The sequence below is a fragment of the Perognathus longimembris genome, chromosome 12 (assembly GCF_023159225.1).
Source record: "Perognathus longimembris pacificus isolate PPM17 chromosome 12, ASM2315922v1, whole genome shotgun sequence".
Classification (NCBI taxonomy): domain Eukaryota; kingdom Metazoa; phylum Chordata; class Mammalia; order Rodentia; family Heteromyidae; genus Perognathus; species Perognathus longimembris.
Window position 1 is genome coordinate 31,104,606 of NC_063172.1, and position 21,378 is coordinate 31,125,983.

The 21,378-nt window shown below is 39.4% G+C and overlaps 1 protein-coding gene across 3 annotated transcripts in view; it reads right to left on the reverse strand.

Moving 5' to 3' along the window:
• The window catches only part of Cpq (carboxypeptidase Q), a 314,855-nt gene that overhangs the window by 97,145 nt on the left and 196,332 nt on the right, over nucleotides 1–21,378 (reverse strand). The window lies entirely within an intron of this gene.

Below are 21,378 nucleotides of genomic sequence, written 5' to 3' on the forward strand. Positions count from 1 at the left end.
TTTTATTCAAAGCTTCCCTTGAATGATAATCCTCCAATCTCAGGATCCTGAGCAGCCAGGATTACAGGCCTGCACCACCAGTGCCTACCTCGCTCAATATGACTACTTTCTGATATCACAATGGTGTGAAAGACATACACACCGTGAAGAAAACAAACTTTGAATTTTGATCTTTTCCTAGGCTAGTGTTATATTAGTACAGTGTTTTCCCACAATTCTGAGCAGCAACAGCAGCAGCAGGCTGCAGCTGCCCACCAGTCACATGATCACGAGAAACAACTGATGTCCCATAGCTGAGAAAATGCATTTGAGACTTAGGATGTATTCATCTTTCAATGGGTTTATTAGGATGCAGCCCCACTGTAAGTCGAGGAGTCTCTCTATGCAGAGGTCACTAGGTGATGGCCTCCTTATATGTCAAGTGCAGATAGTATGTATCTATCTATCTATCTATCTATCTATCTATCTATCTATCTATCTATCATCTATCTATCTATCTAGATGCCATAATTCTTTTTTGGGGGGTAGTTATGAGGAATGAATGAGATGGGAAGCCATATATAAGACTGCTGTGAGGTTGGCATGTAACCAGCATTTGGTGATGAGCTATAAGGCTCATGATAGTTTCTAGGTACAGAACAGAGACGGGCTATCTACATGCCAGAGAGAAGATGCCTTCAAGCACTTGGGGAAAAAAGAATCTCAGAGTACCTGCTACCTGCTCCATACAATCAAACTACCTGCTTTCATTCATGGCAAAAGCTTAAAACTGTTGTCTTAGAGAAAAATCTAATCAGGATTATGGAAGATCTCTGTCTTTGGTTTCACTAATAGAAGTGTGTCTAAGGTTGATTTAAATCAAATGACATTTTACTTCTAACACAGGAAAGAGTAAGAAAGGTAGATAAGGTTCTATTGTTTATATGCTGCAAATGAAAATTCTAAACAGCCTTTTTAGTCCAGTGGAAAAAGAATACTCTACATATTTCTTTTTACATCTCTGCACCCACTGCAATTCTGAAATATTAAAAATGATAGAGTTCTCTACTAGCTAAACAGACAGACAGCACAAGCTCCAACCAAAGGTTGAAAGGGGTGACCCTGATTAAGATATATTGCATTCATGAACTGCTTTGATAAACGGAAACTCCTTTGTACAACTATTTAAAGATAATGATAAAAATATTGTTTAAAAAAGCAATGGCTCTGAATGTCTCTCTACAGGTTTGGTGTACAATTTGTGTCAAGATCACATAGGCTTAATGTCCTTCATATCTCAAATCAGCCACAGATGCCATATGAAGATAATAAAGAAGTAGTCTGAAGTGAAGCGTGCTTGGGGTCCCCAGAGGACAGAAGCACAGAAGATTATATAGATACACAGAGCTCCCAAGGCCCGGTCTCAGAAGCTCAGCACCCATCATTAGCATGTTTGAGGCTCAGCAAAAAAAACCTTCAGTACTTACTTCACAAAATCAAGCCACCTCCCACCCCAGCCCCCAACCCAGTGGTTTGGTAAATGTGTAATCCAGTCCATAGTCTCTTTCCTCTCTTTACAAATGTCCTTAAACCTAAGAGGAAGAAATGGGTGGGACTTCATTCAGTGATTAAGGCCCTGGGACTAATGTGCCATAGAGATTCTCAGGCCACCTGAGTCTGTAAAGGAATGGGATCCCAAAGTGGGGTATAAAAAGATGTTGGGGATGGAGTCTGAGTGAGCTATTCCACTGCCACCTTTGTGGGATTATATATGTTACTTAACTACTCCTACCCGCCCCCCCCCCCAAAGCTGTATCTATACAGAAAGGAAAATTGTAATGGCCTCCTAGAAGTGTTAAGCAAATATGTACCAAGCACAGTACCTGGCCTACAGGATTTCAAACAATCGTTTCCTGGGTTTTCTCTTTATCACTCTTTTCAGATGACTTCAGTTGAAGCCAATAATTACCAGGGAATGGATATGGGAGAACCAGGGCAGAAAGCTTGCCTTACTTCCTTAGGCTGATGCCCATGGTGTAAGAACACATTGCTCAGCAAGGAAAACACAGGTTCCATCTAACCTGTTGCAACATATAGTTCCTTTCCACGTGAAATGCTCATTCACTCCAGCACCAGGCATCAGGCATGCCCAGATCTACATAAAAGTGGGAATCATTACTTTTAAAGTGAGGGCCAGTCAGAAATCTTATTTTCTAGGTGATAACAAACACTGGACACAACTAATATGTCTACAATGATCAATCTTAAATGACAGAATTTATTGGGTCTCTCGCATCCAAGCTAATTTTAAAAGCCACTTGATTTTTTGGTGGTATTAGGGTTTGAACACAGGGCCCCATACTTATTAGGTAGTGCTCTATATTTGAACCTTGGCCCCCAACCCACAAAATGCTCAGTATATAAAAATAACAGCAGTAGCAGCCGCAATTATAAGAATAAATCAAGAACAACAGAAGTAGCAATACAGTAGAGTGCCATGAGGTCAAATGTGGGAATTCATTTTGTGATAGAACTGGGGTCAATGAACAGCTTATTTGTAATCCTGGTTCCCATCTCTGGCCCTAACTCAGGGAATGCAATTCTAGTTCCAGAAAAGCATATGAAAGAAAGTTCTAGAACTGGAAGAGAGAGAGGGAGACCACACCTAATTTTAACTGGCTAGGAGTCAGAACTTACTGAGTTTTCACCAGAGAACAAGCAATTCATTTTTATAAAGAGTTATAACGACCAGATATCCCTTAACCTCCTAGAATTTTGATTAAGAGCTCCAGATAGAATAACCACCAGCTGGCAGCAACATAATTTTTCTCTAAAAGAATAAAAACTGCCAATGTCCAAACAGCCAGTGAGTGTGTCCAGACATTGTTGTGGTCGATGAAATATGATATGTATGTATTTCATTGAAGACAATAGACTATGAAAGGGCGGGGAATCATTCCTATGAGAAAAGAGAAATGAGAAAGAAAATCCATACAGATTATTTTTCATTATTCTTAAATTAGCAGAGAGAGGAGTACATTATGCTAATAAATAGAAAAGGTCAATTGATTGTGCTATATTTGCACCAGGAAAAGGGCAAAACAAAATAAACTCAACTTCGAACAGAAAAGCCCTCATTAATCCTTCTTCTAGATAGCTTTCTCAAGTCCTGACTTCTAAGGAACACTATTGTTAACCTGTATTGACCCACACCCATTTCCTTGCAGAGAAATCACAAATGACTCTTACAGAAACATATACACACTTGTTGACATATTTAGTGTTTGCCCAACTCTCCTTTAACAGTGGTTTGGAATAAAGAGCCTATACTGAAAGGGCCTATTCCTGCAATAAGCTAGAGTAATGAGAGTCTCGTATCTGATTTACAGAAATAATGACTTGGTAGCATATGATTTCAATGAGAAGAGATACTAAAGCAGGGTGGTTATATGTATTGGGGTTGAGAGCTGTTTTTACCCTGAACAAGTTAGGTAATTTGCCATGTAATATATTAGCACACTATCACTGATTTTTTTTAAGAAAAAGGGGCATGGTGAGATAAAGATTAATTATTTTAGTGAAGTAACCATAACTGTTCTTTACAGGGAGGAGGAAAAAAGTCACCTTAAAAATCTTTTTGTTCTTTGGAATAATCACTGGGTAGCTTTCTTAGTTATGAAAATCTATAGTGATTATGCACTTCTAGGGGCCACTGGGCCACTGTTTTTGAAAGTCCACTTCGAAAGTTGATGCCTCTTAAAGAAACAATTTGAACAGTGGGCAGGAGGGGAATGAGTGTGAAGAAGGACCCCAGGGCCTTTTAGGCTCTGGAATTGGGGGGCTGGGATGAATTTCTGGGTGAAGGTGACAGTGATTAAGTTCTGACACATGGAAGGTCCCAGAAGCCACCATAATAAAGATGCCCTAATGAAGGAGAGTCTGAGCTATGGACCTGGCTTCAGGTCCAGCCTGCCTGGCTCAGTAGTTTGCATTTGAGAACAACAGTTGAGGCCAGAAATGTATATCCAGTGATGCCATGCACCAGCCAAATAGCACAGCTGGCACAAGCAGATCCAGCGACAGTTTCTGGAGCAGGACTGATAGACTGGCCTGAGAAAACACCCAGGATTCCCCCAAAAGTCAGAGGAGTGGGAGGGACTTCAGGAAGACATAGAGACTTCCTGCCTGTGAGGTAATTAACTGCCCAGCAAATGGAAGCACTGTGATAGTTTTTATAAACTATCTTTGTGGAACAGGACATAACACCATTTCTAGAAATTTAAAGGAATAGTCCTATCTCACTGTAATGATTAGGATTCTAATAGCCAAGCAAATCACTATAACCATTCAAGAAACTGAAATCCTCTGACTTAAATGTGAGAGGGCCATTTCTGACCTATTTTCATTTCCTACCCATCCATTTCTTGTATCTCTCAACATCACATCAGTCCCTGAAACACCATGCTATATTAGATTCTTGGCCTTTAGATCCATCCTCACCTTTTCTACCTAATAAATTTCTATTCAAAGCACTTCTCTAGTATTATTATCTTTATGAAGGCTCTAGTTACTCAAAGGCAAGGATAGCTGTTCCATTTTCAATATTCCTCTACAACTCTATTTATCTACTCTCTCTCTCTATCTATCTTCAATCATAATCAAATACTGACCTTCCCACTAAATTATTTATTAAATTGTTATTTATTATTATTTTCTGAGATTTATTAATTTTTGATAGATGACAATCAACAAATGAATAGATGCTTATGATGAACAGATTGAATACAGTCTTCTATAAATAAATAAATAAACAAACAAATAAATAGTATAAATAAAAGGCACTGCCATGTCATTTAATCCAAAGCATGTTGGTACCTACTCAGTTATGAAAGTTGGTAAAATATGTTTGATTGGTCAGACCAAAGCTTGAATAGCATACTTGAAAACACTCCAATAACCAAGAAAACTAAATATGCTTCACCATTTGATTTAGTTGCTATTACGTGATTTACTTTTATAGCACAGCTGAGTCTAGTCAACAGTACATCAGGGCCAGAAATAGTGATGGATGCCTATAATACTAGCAATTCAGGAGACATAGGAAGATAATTGTTCAATGCAACCCAGACAAAAACACAAGACCCTATCTGAAAAACAAACAGAAAGCAAACAGACTAGAAATGGGGCTCATGTAGTAGAGCACTTGCATAACAAGCACAAGGCCTGAAATTCAATCTTCAGTACTGACTGCCCCTGTGAAAAATATTTAGTATGTTACAGCTCTTGTGATCAATCATCAAATAAATGTAGTAATGGTTAACAATTAAATATAGGTGTTTCTATTAAAAATTCTGTCAGATCTCTTTGAGTTTTAACTTTGATATTCAATACAAAAAATTTCCTTTGTTATGATTAAAATTAATGAAAACAAAATGTATAAAACCAAAATAGCCTGTAAATATATTGTTATAGTTCTTATAAGTTTATATATGTGTTTATATACACATATATGTATGTACATATGTGCCTAAGAAATTTTATAAATACATAAGCCAGTATTTTTATACATTGTTTTACAGTAATACTACTATTTCCACTTAAAATCAAGGCATATATGATCCTGGTCTAAAATAACCAATGATCTTCAAGAAAATTATCCTTGATGGACATGGATGGTACTTGTAATCAAAGGACTCAGGAGACTGAGGCATAGGGTCATGAATTTGAGGTCCACTTGGGCTACATAATTAAGTTTAAGGCCAACCTGGGTAAGACGATGAGATTCTATCTCAAAAAAAATTCTCAAATGTGTTTCAGCTATCCTCCAATTATTGGATATTTAAGGACTTTATTCTTTGGACAAATTATTAAAAATATACAGTAAGCATTATTTCGAAGTTTTTGGTGTATTTACCAAGGCCTTAAGGACATATTACCAACTTATATGAGAAAATTCAGTTTACTTAATGCAGAACCTTTCATTTTCCTTCATTTTTATATGTATCATACCTATGTCTTTACTACATTCTATTCATCTTTAGCTAACATAACTACACATGCACATTCACACCCAACCTATAGTCTATTTTAACTTGATTGAGACAAAAATAAACTTTTATCTGTTACCTGACCAGTGAAAAAATATGTGAGTTTGTATTTCATATTGAAATTGCCTGCTACCAGGCCTCTTCAATCAATATAGTTATAAGATAATATGAGTGGCATGCAGAGATCACAAACCTGAGCTCACTGGCATTTTAAAATATACGATTTCTTTTTCCCTGTCATCATTTAGAGCTTATTTATCTATAAGGAGAAATTGAGAATCCCAGATAATGATAAATTTGAACTCCAAATCACATTTATGGTAAGAGCTCTGCCTTGCAAAACCAGCAGCAGAACAATTTTAAAGCAAATGAGGAGAAGTCAAGTATAGGTAGCACCCAAACACTCACATCCAGCTGTATGTAGTCTGTACAAAAATGCATTTGGAGGAGGAAGATGGGGTACTTGGATCAGGGATTACTGAAAGTAATGGTCTCTGACAAGCCATTGAATGAGAACATTTCTGGCAGCCCCTCTCAGACTCAAAGAGGAGACAGAGAGTGTAAGTTGTTTTCTAAAACAGAAGCTGCCATTCTGATACCTCTTTTCAAAGTTTTTTCTTTTTTAATAGCGCAGGTTGTAATTCACATTTTCAAAGATTTTCCTAACATATAAAATGAATTACAGAGTTATAATACTTGACATGTATACACTATTGACATATTAATCTTTTATTATTTTTGACAAGAGGAGATTATAATTTGGATTCCTGGGTTCCACTCATGTTTAGACTGGAAGATTTGATGGTACTAATCCAGTTTTCAACATCAATTCATCTTCCAGAGCACACTTGGCTCCCAGGGATGACTGCTGAGCACTCTTGCCCTGGACCTCCCTCTTGGCTTTCTGTTCCCATGAGGCTTCTATGATGTAAGCTCTGTGGATTGTTGCAATCACCAGCTCACTGCTCCCAAGCCTCCTAAGTGCTGTCACATTCATATTCCTAAGACACTACTTGAACAGGTTACTGGTTGTGTGAATAATCTTTAGTAGCTCTTTGTCATTGATAGCAAGGCTCTTCTTCCAACTGTCCTTAAACATGTATGTCTTGCAATAATCCAATTTTGATCATTAATAGCTATAGGTGTATGTTTATGCAAAGAATACATGACATTGTTAATATAAGCAATTTTTAGCAAAATTCATTTATTTTTCTATGTAAATAATACTTTTTTTCTTTTTTCCTTAAATTGATTCTTCCACATTTTTTTGGCCATGGGTCTATGGGACTGGCTATTTTTCTTGGAATAGCATTCAAGGTTCTATGCAGACTTACTTCCAACCTCTCCTCATCTCCAATTCTTGTATCCATAGGGATGGTTATATTCACTTCCTTCCCATTTTTGTCCTCTTCTTTCTACTATTTAGGTCACCTGATTTGGCCTTCCTTTTTTGCTTCAACAAACCCCTAACTCCACCATCTTTCATGATCCAGTTCCAATTAATCCTGCTCCCCTCACTCCGTCCCCCAAAGTTCAAGGCTGTTTTGGGGTCCACCTATTTGTCAATTTCTTATAGTTAGTGTGCTTTCTGTTTTGGGTTTATTGATAAGATCCCTGATAAGTCAAAGAGTCCCATACCCAATTGTTTGTAGATTAGTATAACCAAAAAGAAACTCTTTTAAGCTGTAAGAGAGATATAGAGTAGATTGTATAAAATGGATATTTGGCACAAAGGATACTTTTAACCATTAAATCCATTAGCAGTTAAATTTGATTAAGAGAAAAAGTCTGGCTACAAGAATAGTATGGGGCAGGTGGCGTAGGTAGAACTAGATTGTCATCTTTGATCTTAGATTGGGGATATTAGAATTTGTGACTAAAAATCTAAGCCTTAATCCTAGGGACACGCAGCTGGTATTTTTTCAAGAGAAGCATATCTGGCTGTTCAGGACAATTGCTGTTTATCAGAAACATTTTTATTCCTCAAATTGGACACATTGGTATTCTTGAGATGAACAAACTTAGAGAAAATTCAGAAGTGTTTACATGAAATTTCAGAGCTGCAGTTTTTATGGGTCTTAGGTGGCCAAGGTTCTGAGTTATCTAATATCAGCCAGTGTTTCCTTTCCCAGCTCATTTTGGCCCCTTATGCATGAAAGTTGGTAGGGTAAGGGAGAAATTTCACATAGTCTGTTAAAAATATTTAAAGAAGCTTACAAAATGTTCTTACAACCTCCGGGGCTATTGTCTAAGAATGACAGCCCAAGTTTATCTCTGTCTTCATGTATCAATTTACAGGGGTGTGTTCAGTCTGTGAATACTCTACTTTTGAAATGAAACCAAATCCATGCTGAGCTATGTGCTCAGTGTGGGAAGGAATGCAACATCTCCATTCTCAGCACTTTTCTCAGGACCCCTAGCCTCAAATCTTAATATCAATCTGCTGGAATATTTTTCCCTCTGTGTATATGTGAATATATTAAGAACATAATTTCTCATCATATTCTAACTTATTTATTTCTATTTCCCAGATTCAATGGTGATGAAAAATGGGTCATCATTGTCCACTTTGGGGTACAAACATGTATATACAATTTTCCTTCATAAGAAATAAAACTTCTGTAGTAAGGTGAACACACAAATAAAAAAGTACTCATTTGGGCTCATTGCATAGAAACGACAAAGACTAAATGATACCTAATCAAAGCTACTTGAGCAGGCATGGTAGCTTATGCTTGAATCCTAGATACTCTAGAGATAGAAATCATGACATGTCCTGGATAGCTAAAGCTATACTAGTCTGTCTACACTTACTGACTTTAAGCAACAATATTTGTTTTTCAAATTCTCCCTTAAATGTTGGGGAGCTGAATGGGCTGTATCTGCTAGCATCTTTCCTATTATAGTAGTGTTTAGCTGGAGTTACCACAAAGCATTGCTCACCCATTCATGCACACTTATTTGGCTCTTCCCATGGCTTGAGCTTCTTCACAACATGGTGGGTGAATTGCAAGAACAATCGTGTGCACAACCAGGTGGAAGCTGTGATATCTGTTAGAGCTAGGTAGAAGCTATGGTATCTTTGAGGATCTAACCTCCAAAATCACAGGACATCTTTTCTACTGCATGCTGTTAGAAGCAAGTCACCAGTTCATATTCAAGGAAGGAGAATGGGGGGCCACCCTGTGAGGAGAGGCAGACCAAGGAATTTCAGGACACATTTTGAAATGAGCACAGGTTATACCTCCAGCACAAGAATAGTGGGTGAGGCCTGAAGCTCCAGCTCAGGGATGTTAGATGTTTCCAGCTCTCTTTACATCATTTCTTCCATGCTAGCATAGCCTTTCTCTGCTTTATTAGCTAATTCAATGTCTTCTATTTCTTTATATTAAACTCCTTATGTTCATTAAAAAAGCTACTTGAAATATCCAACTCATTATTCAACTATTTCTGGCCTAGGAACCAAAAGATTTGGAGCTAAAAAGGCAATTGTGCTCCATAAATTCATGTATCTTACAATCTAGAAGACGGGGAATAAGAAATCCTTATGTTATTTGTTTTATCATCACCACCACCATTGTCATTATTATTATGAGTGCCTTGAATTCAATCAAGAGAAACCTGATTTTTCTAAAATGATCATTGTTTTAGACAGAGGTTTCAACAAAGAAACAAATACACCTGAGTTCTAGATGATAAGGCAGAAGATGGAAGGGGAAGGAAGTGGTAAGGGAAGCATATATAGAACTGCCCATGTCACTTTAGAGATGGCCAAAGTTCCGGGCAAGATTGGGAAGAAGATACCAAGATTTATTGGGCACTGAGTCCTATGATAGATTGTCTGAATTTAGAGACAAAAATCTCATATAATCAGAGAAAATATCTCACATATTTAGAGGCAATATGTACTTTTTTACATCTCATTTAATTCTAAAAAAAGCAAACAGTAGTGTCTTCCTCTTTTGCAAATAATGATACTGAGTGGCAGAAAAATTAAGACACTTGCTGTTACTTAGTACCTCATTGGTAAGTGTCAGAGCTTGGATTTGAACTGGGGACTGTCTAACATCAAGCCAAGCTCTCATATGCTCCAGGCCACTTCCTTTCCAAATGATAAGCTGCGATGAAAAGGTCTGACCAGTTCTGAGCAATCTCTGTCTTCCTTCTCTTTTCATTTGAAAATTTCACATCAAATCACATAATCTAACAAAGCTATTGAATCTGTCCCTGTTACTCAGAGGCCTGTGTTAGAACCTTCAAATTCCAGCAGAAAACAGTCCAATTTAAAAGAGTATGTCAAGAATATGACCTACAGACAGATAAGGTATGTGTTAGGATATTGGGGTTGAGAGCTTGATTCAATGCAAAGGACACTGTTCGGTTGATGAAGATAAACAGCTCCCCAGGTAATCAAGAAGCCAAATAAAACTGGAATGCCCAGATTTACAGAAATGGGAATACTACAATCAGTTGCTCAGTCAAAAAATCATTACTATTACTGCTAAGTGCTGGTGGCTTATGCCTTTAATCCTAGCTATTCAGGAAGGTGAGATCTGAGGATTGTGATTTGAAGCTAGGCCAGGCAGGAAAATCTGTGAGACTCTTATCTCCAACTACACACCAAAAAGCCAGAGGTGAAGTTGTGGCTCAAGTGGTAGTGTGCTAGCTTTGAGTACAAAGCTCGAGCATAGCACCCAGGCCCTGAGTTCAAGTCCCAGTATGGCATTAGCTTTGGATAAATAGCAGACTGAGAAGAAGAGTAAGTCATCTTCTGGATAGGCTCAAGACTGTGTGTATTTCAGGAGAGTGAGTTACAGAAAAATTAAACATGAATGTAAAAATTGAATAAGCTTAGCAGTCAAGTCAACAAATCAACAAAATGCATTCTCTGCACAGAAAAATCTTGGAGCTTTCCAAAAACCAAGATAACATTACAGTCAAGATCACTGTTGAAAATAATATGAATAAATTACTTTTTGCTGTCAGCAATGCATCCTGTTAGAAGAGAAAAACTCACAGGGAAAATTTACAGGCTTTAAATTCTTCTAAGTAAGACTAATATTTTAAGGATCAAGCTTTGTTCTGTTCTTTGTAGAGAAGGAAGTTATACCAGAGGTAGAGACATGGTTGAACTCTGGACTAGCTCTGGGGAAGGACAGAAAGGCGACCAAGGAGTGGACTGATGGAGAGCAGTTGCACAACTATGAAAGTATTTACAGGTCCACTGGTGCCATTAGATGTGGCTGGCTAGCTGGTGAGAAGGTGAAGCTTCAAGAGTGCTAAACTAGGGTTTACTGGATACTTAACAGCATGCCAGACGCTGAGCCAATTTCTTTGCAGACATTATCTCATTTAATAATCACAACAATCCTCTACTATTTAAGAGTGGTGTTGGATGGTGTTATCCCAAAGTTGTAGAAAAAGTGACAACGATTAAAAGAAGGTGAGTGACTTGCACGGTGTCACAGAGATGAAGCTAGAGGCAGCTTATTTTTTTTTTTGACCTCAGTGTCCATATATTATCAACTAGACCATGCTGACTCTGGCCTGCTTACACTGATATTACTCTCTGTCACAAAGAATAGCTCAGGACAAATGTTAATGTTGTAGAAGGTCATAGACATCCACGACCCTATGGAAGAAGCTACATTGATGATTTAGTCACTAGTGCTAAATCACCAGGCATCATCACAGCAAGGACAAGCACTGTCCTCACTTGCCCTATCCATAGCTAGTGTCACCTCACCTTCTAGTCCCTTGAGTTGCTACTGTAACCTTCCCAGGTAACCCAGGATTGAGATAAAAGTTGAGAGTAAGGCAGAGATGCAAAGAACAACAGCTCAAATATCCCAATCTGGGACAGACAATCAAAGAACACCAGCAGCTAGTCATGAAGCAGAACCATGCTCTCCTTCCACCGTGTGCTGTTTGCAGCCCCCTATGCAAAGTTAGCACCTTCCAATTAGCAGGTCTTGCTCCCTCACTAGGCCCACAGACTGACTGACCAACTGCAGGTATGAAAGACAATCAATGCAAAGAAAACCCAGAGAGCAAAAGACTTGAGTAGATACAACAGAGACATGCTTAAAACCCATTTATTTCATTTCTTTTCTTTTATTTAATGTCACTCCTGAGGCTTGAACTCAGGGAGTGAGTGCTGTCCCTGAGCTTTGGTGCTCAAGGCTGGCACTCAACCATTTGAGCCACACCTCCACTTGTGGCTTTTTGGTGGTTAATTGAAGATAAGAGTTCCACAGATTTTCCTGCCTAGGCTAGCTTTGAACTTTGCCTCCCCCCCCCGCCCCCATCTCTGCTTCCTGGGTAGCTAGCATTACAGGCCTGAGTTGCTGGCCCCTGACTAAACCTCATTTCAAATGGTGAATGACACATTGGAACCTGGGCATCTTTTTTAAAGGACATATACAATAGAGAACATGAGATTTTTGTAGAGATGAATAACCTCTTAGATAAAAACTTGTGACTATACATTGTACTTTCATCAGTTTAGGAAAAGATGTGGACAGCTTCCTGTCCCTTCCAGTACCTCTTGCTACTAGTCTCCTTCCTGGGATTGCTGTGAACAATCCACCTTCATGCTGTAGTCATTTTCTTTTGTTGTTGTTTGGGGTTTTTGTTGTTTTGCCAGTCCTGAGCCTTGGACTCAGGGCCTGAGCACTGTCCCTAGCTTCTTTTTGCTCAAGGTTAGCACTCTGCCACTTGAGCCACAGCGCCACTTCTGGCCATTTTCTATATGTGTAGTGCTGGGGAATCGAACCCAGGGCTTCATGTATATGAGGCAAGCACTCTTGCCACTAGGCCATATTCTCAGCCCGCTGTAGTCACTTTCTATGATAGACACAAAGCAGATATGTACCGGGACACTGACTGGGACTTGAGTAGAAAGAATGCTAGAGCTAGTGGGCACATAATCAGGAACCCCAGAGAGAAGAGGGCTGGCCCAGCTTGGCTTCGGAGGCTTGAGCAGGTGCCTTGTGGTTGCTGTAGGCTAACACACAGCCGCTGCAGTACAGAAGGGGTGACGAGCAGCTGGCTGCGCAGTCTGCCAGTGCAAAGTGACTGGGCAGATTCCACCATGGATAGTAAGAGCAGTTCTGCCCCTGGCATTGAGCATAGGGGGTCCAAAGCCAGGGGACACAGGAAGGACAGAGCATCACCTCAACCCCAGCCAACCAGTTCAGCAAGGGAAGGAACACGCATGTTAGCAGTAGATATAATGACAAACCAGACTTGTGTGGTGTCAGGATAACTTTGATGTAAGCAAGAGGATGTTAACTAAGAAGTAAAGATATTTAGTAAGAGAATGAAGGCTTTTTTTCTGTTTTAAAAGCAAGCTGACTGAAGCAACTCATTTATGGTCACATACATAATAACAGGTAGTAGTAAGGAGTAAGACATGGTTCTAGGCCCTTCTGGGCAAAGCCCAAGGTTTGCACTTTCCCTATGTAAGTCTTTCCATGCACCCAGTGGGCAGTGGATGACTTGCCTGGGGTCTAGTCCCGTGGGAAACCCAGCACAGTGGGAGGTGGTGACAAATTCATTGGCTACATATGTGTGAGACTCTAACAAGAAGAACCTGTTGGCCCAGTCCAACACTGAGAAACAAGGAACCACGGCCATGGAAGACCTATTCTTTTGGTTCTGGGTTCTCACCGACCTTGTTGAAAGTCGATTTGTTCACACTTGTATCAACACACATCCTAAAGTGTCCAATTATAAATTGATACACTATTATATAGATTCTACTGAAATATCCATGCCAGCTTCCCCACTCCCTTTGGCTGCTCTCGCTACCAGCTACCACGTTCCTGAAGTCTATTCCTGTGTATTGATGGTCTCAATAGCACATCACATCAAATTGTTCTCAGCAAATAATTTTGTCACTAAGTTCTTCAAAGGAAATTTGACATTAAAGAGGTTTTGAAAACACAATAATATCAGGCCATTTTCCCAAACCTTGGACTCTAGGAAGGGACATGAAGGAGGGAAGATTGTCATTTACCCAGTCCCTTACTCCCACAAATGTTCAAGTACTCTGTACACAACAATGCTCATTTATACATGTTTGAGTCTCCAACGTGGAGTACTTTCAACTACCTAATCTGATCTGAGCCAGACAGTCTTACTGTTCCAGTATTAAATAATAGTACCATAGCGAGTCCCTCCCTGCCTCACAGAATGTGGGCATTAAATATGAAATAAATAAGATCTGCCCCCAGGGCTTCACAGCTCACTTCTTTACAGCATTAAAATGGTTACTTTACCCCCACTGAAGTTCCCAAAGAAAAATAACCCATTCTTTATTATGCTCAATAGTGATTTCTTCCCTTATCCAGAAATGCATCATGACATTGCTCAGAATGACATTATAGTCCAAGAATTAGATCACCTTGGACTCCAGAGCGTAGCCGTGTTCTGGATACCTGCATTTTTCAGTGAAATCCCCAATCCACTTTGAACATTTACACACATTTGTCATTTTAGAAATTGTGCTTTGCTTTGGCTGTCGAAGAAGTAAAGGATTTTTCTAAGGATAGTGTCAAATAGCCCTGCGATGACTCCCATTTCAAGGTGCTAATCATTATCATCCATTACCAGGCCACAGGCACTGTCAACTTTGAAAGTAGCTACTTTATGGGAAAAGAAAATATGAGGCAGGAGTCAAACAAGTTCTCAGTGGCATTTGCATGTGTCATTGTCTTCCAGATAGTACCTGTGGCATTTCTGTGGGCCTGCTGAGGATGGGCTGCCAGCAGCATTGTGGGAAGACTCTGGCACTCTAAGAGCTAACTGGAAAAAAAAAAAACAAACAATAACAGAAAGCCAAAAAACACTGTGCATCTTGTCTTAAAAGCTGGATGTCCAAAATCAAGCCACCTAAAAGCTATTGCACAGAATTTCAAGTGAAATGGAAGACTGTGGCTCTCTTAATAGAAACCTTTCTGGATACAGAGCTAGCTGTTGAAGACATCAGTGTACTGGAGACAATTCTGAAATTCTGGAAAAGAAACTTAGGATGCAGGAGTGGGAAAGGCATTGTTTGTTTGTTTGCTTGTTTTTTAAGCAATAGAGGTTGCATATGCCTTCCCCTGGTTTGCTTTTATGTTTTTTCAGAAAGCATTATTTTCATGTTTTCCTATTATTTTGCAGCAGCTCTCCCCCTTATAACCTTAGATTGCTAAACTAAGAAAGAATCTCTGCCTCCGTGCACTCTATTTAGTTGAAAGACAAGTTCCATCTACTCCACGCTGGAGAACGAGCCAGCAACCTGCCACAGAAATCAGGTAACAAAAGGCTCCCTTCAGAGCCTGTCACTTTGCGGGCCCAGGCCCCACTGCTCTGTGACCAGCTAAGTTCTCAGTGCACCTGCGTCCTTATGGGCTGCCAGCAAGGTTGTCAGTATAACACAGTGATCCTGCTTTTATACTTACATGGTAACAAGTACTTTATGTTTATTACCTGGTCCTGTATGTTCCCAGGGGTTCTAAGAAAGGGAGATGGTAATAACCAATTTATATAAGGTCAATAATTGCTTGAACTGCAATGTGCACTAAGGCATCCGAGCTGAACATTTTCAAATAGGACAAATATTTCGAAGGCTGCTAATGTGCTTCACATAGGTTTTATTTCCCTTGCACTCTTTGGACACGGAATGATTATTTACTGTCTACTGACAATGAAATAGAATAACAGACCTCTGAAGAGTTTCTGCAAGATTCAAGCTCCTGACCACCTATGGGGTCAGGTTTGGGTAAATCTATGGAATAATTGGATCTGCACTAGAAGAGACTCTCAAAAAGTAACTTAGATTTCAGATTCTTCATCTTCCATTCCTTGGGTAGAGTTTAACTATCTTCTTGTTTTAAAAAAAAACCTGTTTCTTCATGTTTATGTCCTTATTTCTTTTACCTGGAGAGCCTGTGATAAGCACACAAAAAGCCAAGCACCTAACCAGTCAGCAGTCATGGCTGAGTGAAACGGCTCTATAAATACCTCCCTTAGCCATGAGAATTATTTCACCACTTTTGGTGTGGATGAGACCCAGTCCATTTAGAAGTCCCTCTCTAAGGACAGACTGTCAGTATGTTAGGTCTTTATGGGACTCTTTAGTCATGAAACTCACATGGCAAAGGATGCAGATGACTGAGATTGAGTTAGATCAGGCCTCTAAGGCCAGTCTTCCACAGTAGGAATCTAGTGACTGAGTCTCAAGGTACATCTAAGCAGGTTGTAGATGAAGAATGGGCTAAGACTTTTAGGCTTCCAGAGAATTATAGAGAGGCTTATTATGTATAGAGTCCTGGAAAATTAAGTTAAAATAATTTAATTGCACTTTTACTTACCTAAGACAAAAACTTCAGATTAACAACTAAATTGTAAATAGTGCTTTGAGGTGACTCAAAAGAGTTTCACATTAATTGCTTCAAAATTTAGTTTATGGGTTGGGGATATGGCCTAGTGGCAAGAGAGCTTGCCTCCCATACATGAAGCCCTAGGTTCGATTCCCCAGCACCACGTATACAGAAAACGGCCAGAAGGGGTGCTGTGGCTCAAGTGGCAGAGTGCTAGCCTTGAGCAAAAAGAAGCCAGGGACAGTGCTCAGGCCCTGAGTCCAAGGCCCAGGACTGGCAAAAAAAAAAAAAAAAATAGTTTATGATTATCTTAATTTTATTGATAGAAGAGGTAAGATCTGTATAAGTTGTCTACAATTAAAACAATATTCAAAGCTAGTCAGTTCTGATTACTTATGATTCTTAGTCTTCCTACAGCCCTCCTCTGTGTAGCCTATTGGTTCCCAGTTCCCTCAGAAATTCAGGCAATTAAAAGGCTAACTCTCCTCAAAGAAGTCAGTGGAAATTTAGAAAGAAATGTCTCTTGTAGGGGCTGGGAATATGGCCTAGTGGCAAGAGTGCTTGCCTCGTATACTTGATTCCCCAGCACCACATATACAGAAAACGGCCAGAAGTGGAGCTGTGGCTCAAGTGGCAGAGTGCTAGCCTTGAGCAAAAAGAAGCCAGGGACAGTGCTCAGGCCCTTAGTCCAAGCCCAGGACTGGCAAAAAAAAAAAAAAAAAAAAAAGTCTCTTGTAGAAAGGTTTCTTTCTCCCTTGGCCCACAGAGGACTGCATTGAGAAGTAAAAGCAAAAAAAAACCCTTGTCACAGACTGAAAGACCTACCAGAAGACCCAACTAGGATCATCTACATGTTGCCCATACTGCAGCCTCTGTGGAAGACTTGATCTGTCCCTAGCCTTTACAAAATTCAAAATAGAACTAGCATCTTATTTCAAAACAAAGACAGGAGTAAAGAGGAATGCCCCTCTGTTAAACCCTTGTAGGCAGGTTGGGAAGACCTTTAAGTTCTGACAACATAGAATTTCTAGGGTGCTTTTATAAAAGGCAGGTAAGTGTTTTGCCTTAGCAATCTAAGGGTTTCTGATTCCCTTAGAAGTTTATCACAGAGATAACTGTGCTGCCAAAGAAAGTGTTCATGACTATGTAGCCTAGATAATCTTGACCACAAGTGGATCTGAAAAAGCCAAACACATATAAAACCACCTGTCTGAAGATCAGACTTCCACCAACTTTATGTTCTGGAATATAACCCCACAAAAGAGAGACTGCCAACAAAGCCTGCTCAAGGTTCCAGTACTTTTCCTATGTTCCCCCTACCATTTTTCTATCAAGTATCATAATAGCTATTTAGAATTTGGATGCTTCCTCTCATATGTGGAAGCTAGGCCTAAATCATTGACATGTACACATATATGTATATATGTGTATATATATACATATACCCATATACATATATATGTGTGTGTACACACATATACACATATGTATATGCATGTATATATGTATATGTGTATACTCATGTATATTGAGTATATAGTTATTTGCAACTATAAAAATAGATTATTTGTTGCAACCATGAAAATAGAAAAATGAAACCTGTTTGAGAAGTGGAGGAGAAGGAGAGGGAAAGAGATAAATGGAGTAAAGTTGATTGCAATACAATGTGAATATATGTGGAAATTACCAATGAAATACTCCTGTGCATAACTAGTGAAAGCTAACAAAAGTAGTTGGGGCTCAGAATCTGAGTTTGTCAGAAATGTAGGATGGACTGGTGAACACACAAGCTAAAACTACATGACCTTGAGTGAGAACTTCACTTCCCTAAACCTCAGGTTGTGCATCCATTTTCATTTGTTTCTAGGAATTCTTAAATTTTCTCCCTGATATTTTTCAATTATCTACTGATCATTCAAAAGTGTACTGTACAATCTCTTTAATTAAAATTAAATCAGAAATAAATGAATTAGAGCCAAAAATTATAGAAAGAATCAGCAAAACAAAGAGTTGTTTCTTTGAAAAAATTAACAAAATTGGGCTGGGAATGTGGCTTAACAGTAGGGTGCTTGCTCAGCCTGCCAGAAGCTCTGGGTTTGATTCCTTAGCACCACATAAACAGAAAAAGCTGGAAGTTACACTGTGGCTCAAGAGGTAGAGTGCTAACCTTGAGCAAAAAGAAGCCAGGGACAGTGTTCAGAGTCTGACAGACCTTGGCAAATCTAGCCAAAAAAGAAGATAACACAGCCAAATAAATGGCATTAGAGATGAGAATGCGAACATCACAAGAGGAACAAGCAAGATTCAGAACGTTACAAGGGAGACTTTGCAAACCTTTATATTAAAAAATTGGAGAAAGTGAAAGAAATGGAATAATTCCTAGCAAATATTGATATGCTCAAACTAAACCAAGAAGATTTAAACCAAATAAATAGACCCATTCTAAGTAATGAAGAAGAATGGCAATAAAAGACCTCCCATCCAAGAAAAGCCCAGGACCAGATGGATTCACAGCCAAATTCTATAAGGCCTTCTAAGGAGAACTCACTTCAATACTCCTCAAACTCTTCAATGAAATTGAAAGATCACTCTCAAACCCTCATCCAAAACCTCATCCCAAAACCACATAGGGATTCACCAAAGAAAGAGAACTATAGACTCATCTCTTTGACGAACATTGATACAAAACTTCTCAATAAAATGCTGGCCGATGGGCTTCAACAACTAGTCAAAAATTCATATACTATGATCAAACAGAATTAATTCCAGGAATGCAAGTCTGGTTCAATATACACATATTAAAGAATGTAATTCAACACATCAACAGGAGCAAGGACAAGGACCACATGATCATCTCAATAGATGCAGATGAAGCATTTGACAAGATCCAACACCCCTTTATGATGAAAGCTCTGGAGAAACTAGGAACCCATGGAACATCCCTTAATATAATAAAGGCTGTGTATGACAAACCTACAGCCAGCATTGCTGTGTATGACAAACCTACAGCCAGCATTATACTTAATGGTGCAAAGGTAAAATTATTTCCTCTAAAGTCAGGAGTGAGACAAGGATGTCTACTCTCTCCACTCCTCTTATATATAGTATAGTATTGGAATTCCTAGCTAGAGCATTAGGGCTAGAGAAAAACATAAAGGGGATCTAAATAGGAAAAGAAGAAATAAAACTATCCTTCTTTGCAGATGACATGATCCAGTATTTATAGAATACCATAGATTTTTCTCCCAAGATACTTGAGCTGTTCTGATACTTGGGCAGAGTAGCAGGGTATAAAATTATTGCACAAAAATCAATATCTTTTCTGTATGACAACAATGAGAAGAGCAAGACTGAAATCAGGAGAGCAACTTCATTCTTAATAGCCTCACAAAAGTAAAATACCTAGGAATTAACTTCACCAAAGATGTGAAGGATGTCTATGATGAAAACTTCAAAGACTGGAAAAAGGAAATCAGATTTAAGAAAATGGAAAATTTTCCCATGGTCTTGGATTGGAAGGAGTAACTGTGAAAAATGGCAATGCTACCCAAAGCTATCTACAAATTCAATGCAATACCCATAAAAATCACAATAACATTCTTCAGTGTTATAGAAGAAGCAATCCAAAAGTTCATATGGAATAACAGAAGACCCCAAATAGCAAAAAAAAAAAAATGCTGGAGGAACATCAATACTAAAGTTCAAACTCTACTACAAAGCCATAGTTATAAAAATAATATTGGTACTGTCATATGAACCAATCTGAGGACCAACGGAATAGAATAGAAGACCCAGAAATGAGCCCACAGACCTATGGCCATCTAAGCCTTGATAAGGGAGAAAAAAACACAGAATAGAAGAAAGACAGCCTCTTAAACAAATAGTGCTGGCAGAATTAGCTATACACGTGTAGAAAACCGAAGTTAGATCCTTGTATATCCCTTGCACCAGAATCAATTCCAAATGGATCAAAGACCTCAATGTAAGACCAGATATCCTGAAAATATTACAGGAAGGGATAGGGGAAACACTTGGGCTCCTTGGTGCAGGTCAAAACTTCCTAAGTAAAGATCCAGAAACACAACAAATCAAAGAAAAGCAGGATAAATGGGATTGCATTAAACTGAAGAGTTTCTGCATTGCAAAGAACATAGGTAGCAGGATAAACAGAAGGCACACAGAATGGGAGATGTTTACAAGCTATATATTAGACAAGGGTCTCTGAGCTCAAAAAAATTAACCCCACCCAAAACAAATCCTCAAAGAAGAAATAACAACTCCATCAATAAGTGAGTGGCTATTATTAAAAAAACTAATAATAACAGATGCTGGTGGGGATCCAGCCAAAGGGAGCGCTACTACACTGCTGGTGGGAATATAAACTTGTTAAAGTACTCTGGAAAGTAGTATGGAGGTTTGTGGGGCACTGGCTTGCAGCTTTAAGAGGCGGTTCTAGCCAGCTCGCCTCTTCTCCAGCCCTGGGGTGGCTTGGCTGTTAGCCCTGCCTGCCTTCTCCAGGTCCAGAACCAACTGGAAAGGTGGCTCTAACCAGCCCCGCCTCCTGCCTTAGACCTAGTGTGAGCCAAGCTGGCCCCCCGGCGATGAACCCAGAGGCGGTCCTGTGGGCTGTGATGTAGGTTTACACCGCCCTTAGGGGAAGTCCCATAACGCCCCGCCCTTGGTGGACAGCCCAGCCAGCCTATCACAGCGCCTAGATAGCCACTCTACATTCATCCCCTTCCTGGCGTCATTTGGCCTATAAATTGTTCCTTATTAAAATAGTCGGAAGACTGCGTGACATTTCCCTGTAATTGTCTTAGTGTCCTGCCTTAAACGTAAGGGGGGCTTGGGGTGGGTGGTTTCGCGGCTCTGCCTCTTCTCAGCTCGACCCTGTGGGATACGCTCCCCACTTCTCCTGCGGGTCAGGAGGAGCATTGAGGACCGAGTTTCCCAACAGAGGTTCCTCAAAAGACTCAACATAG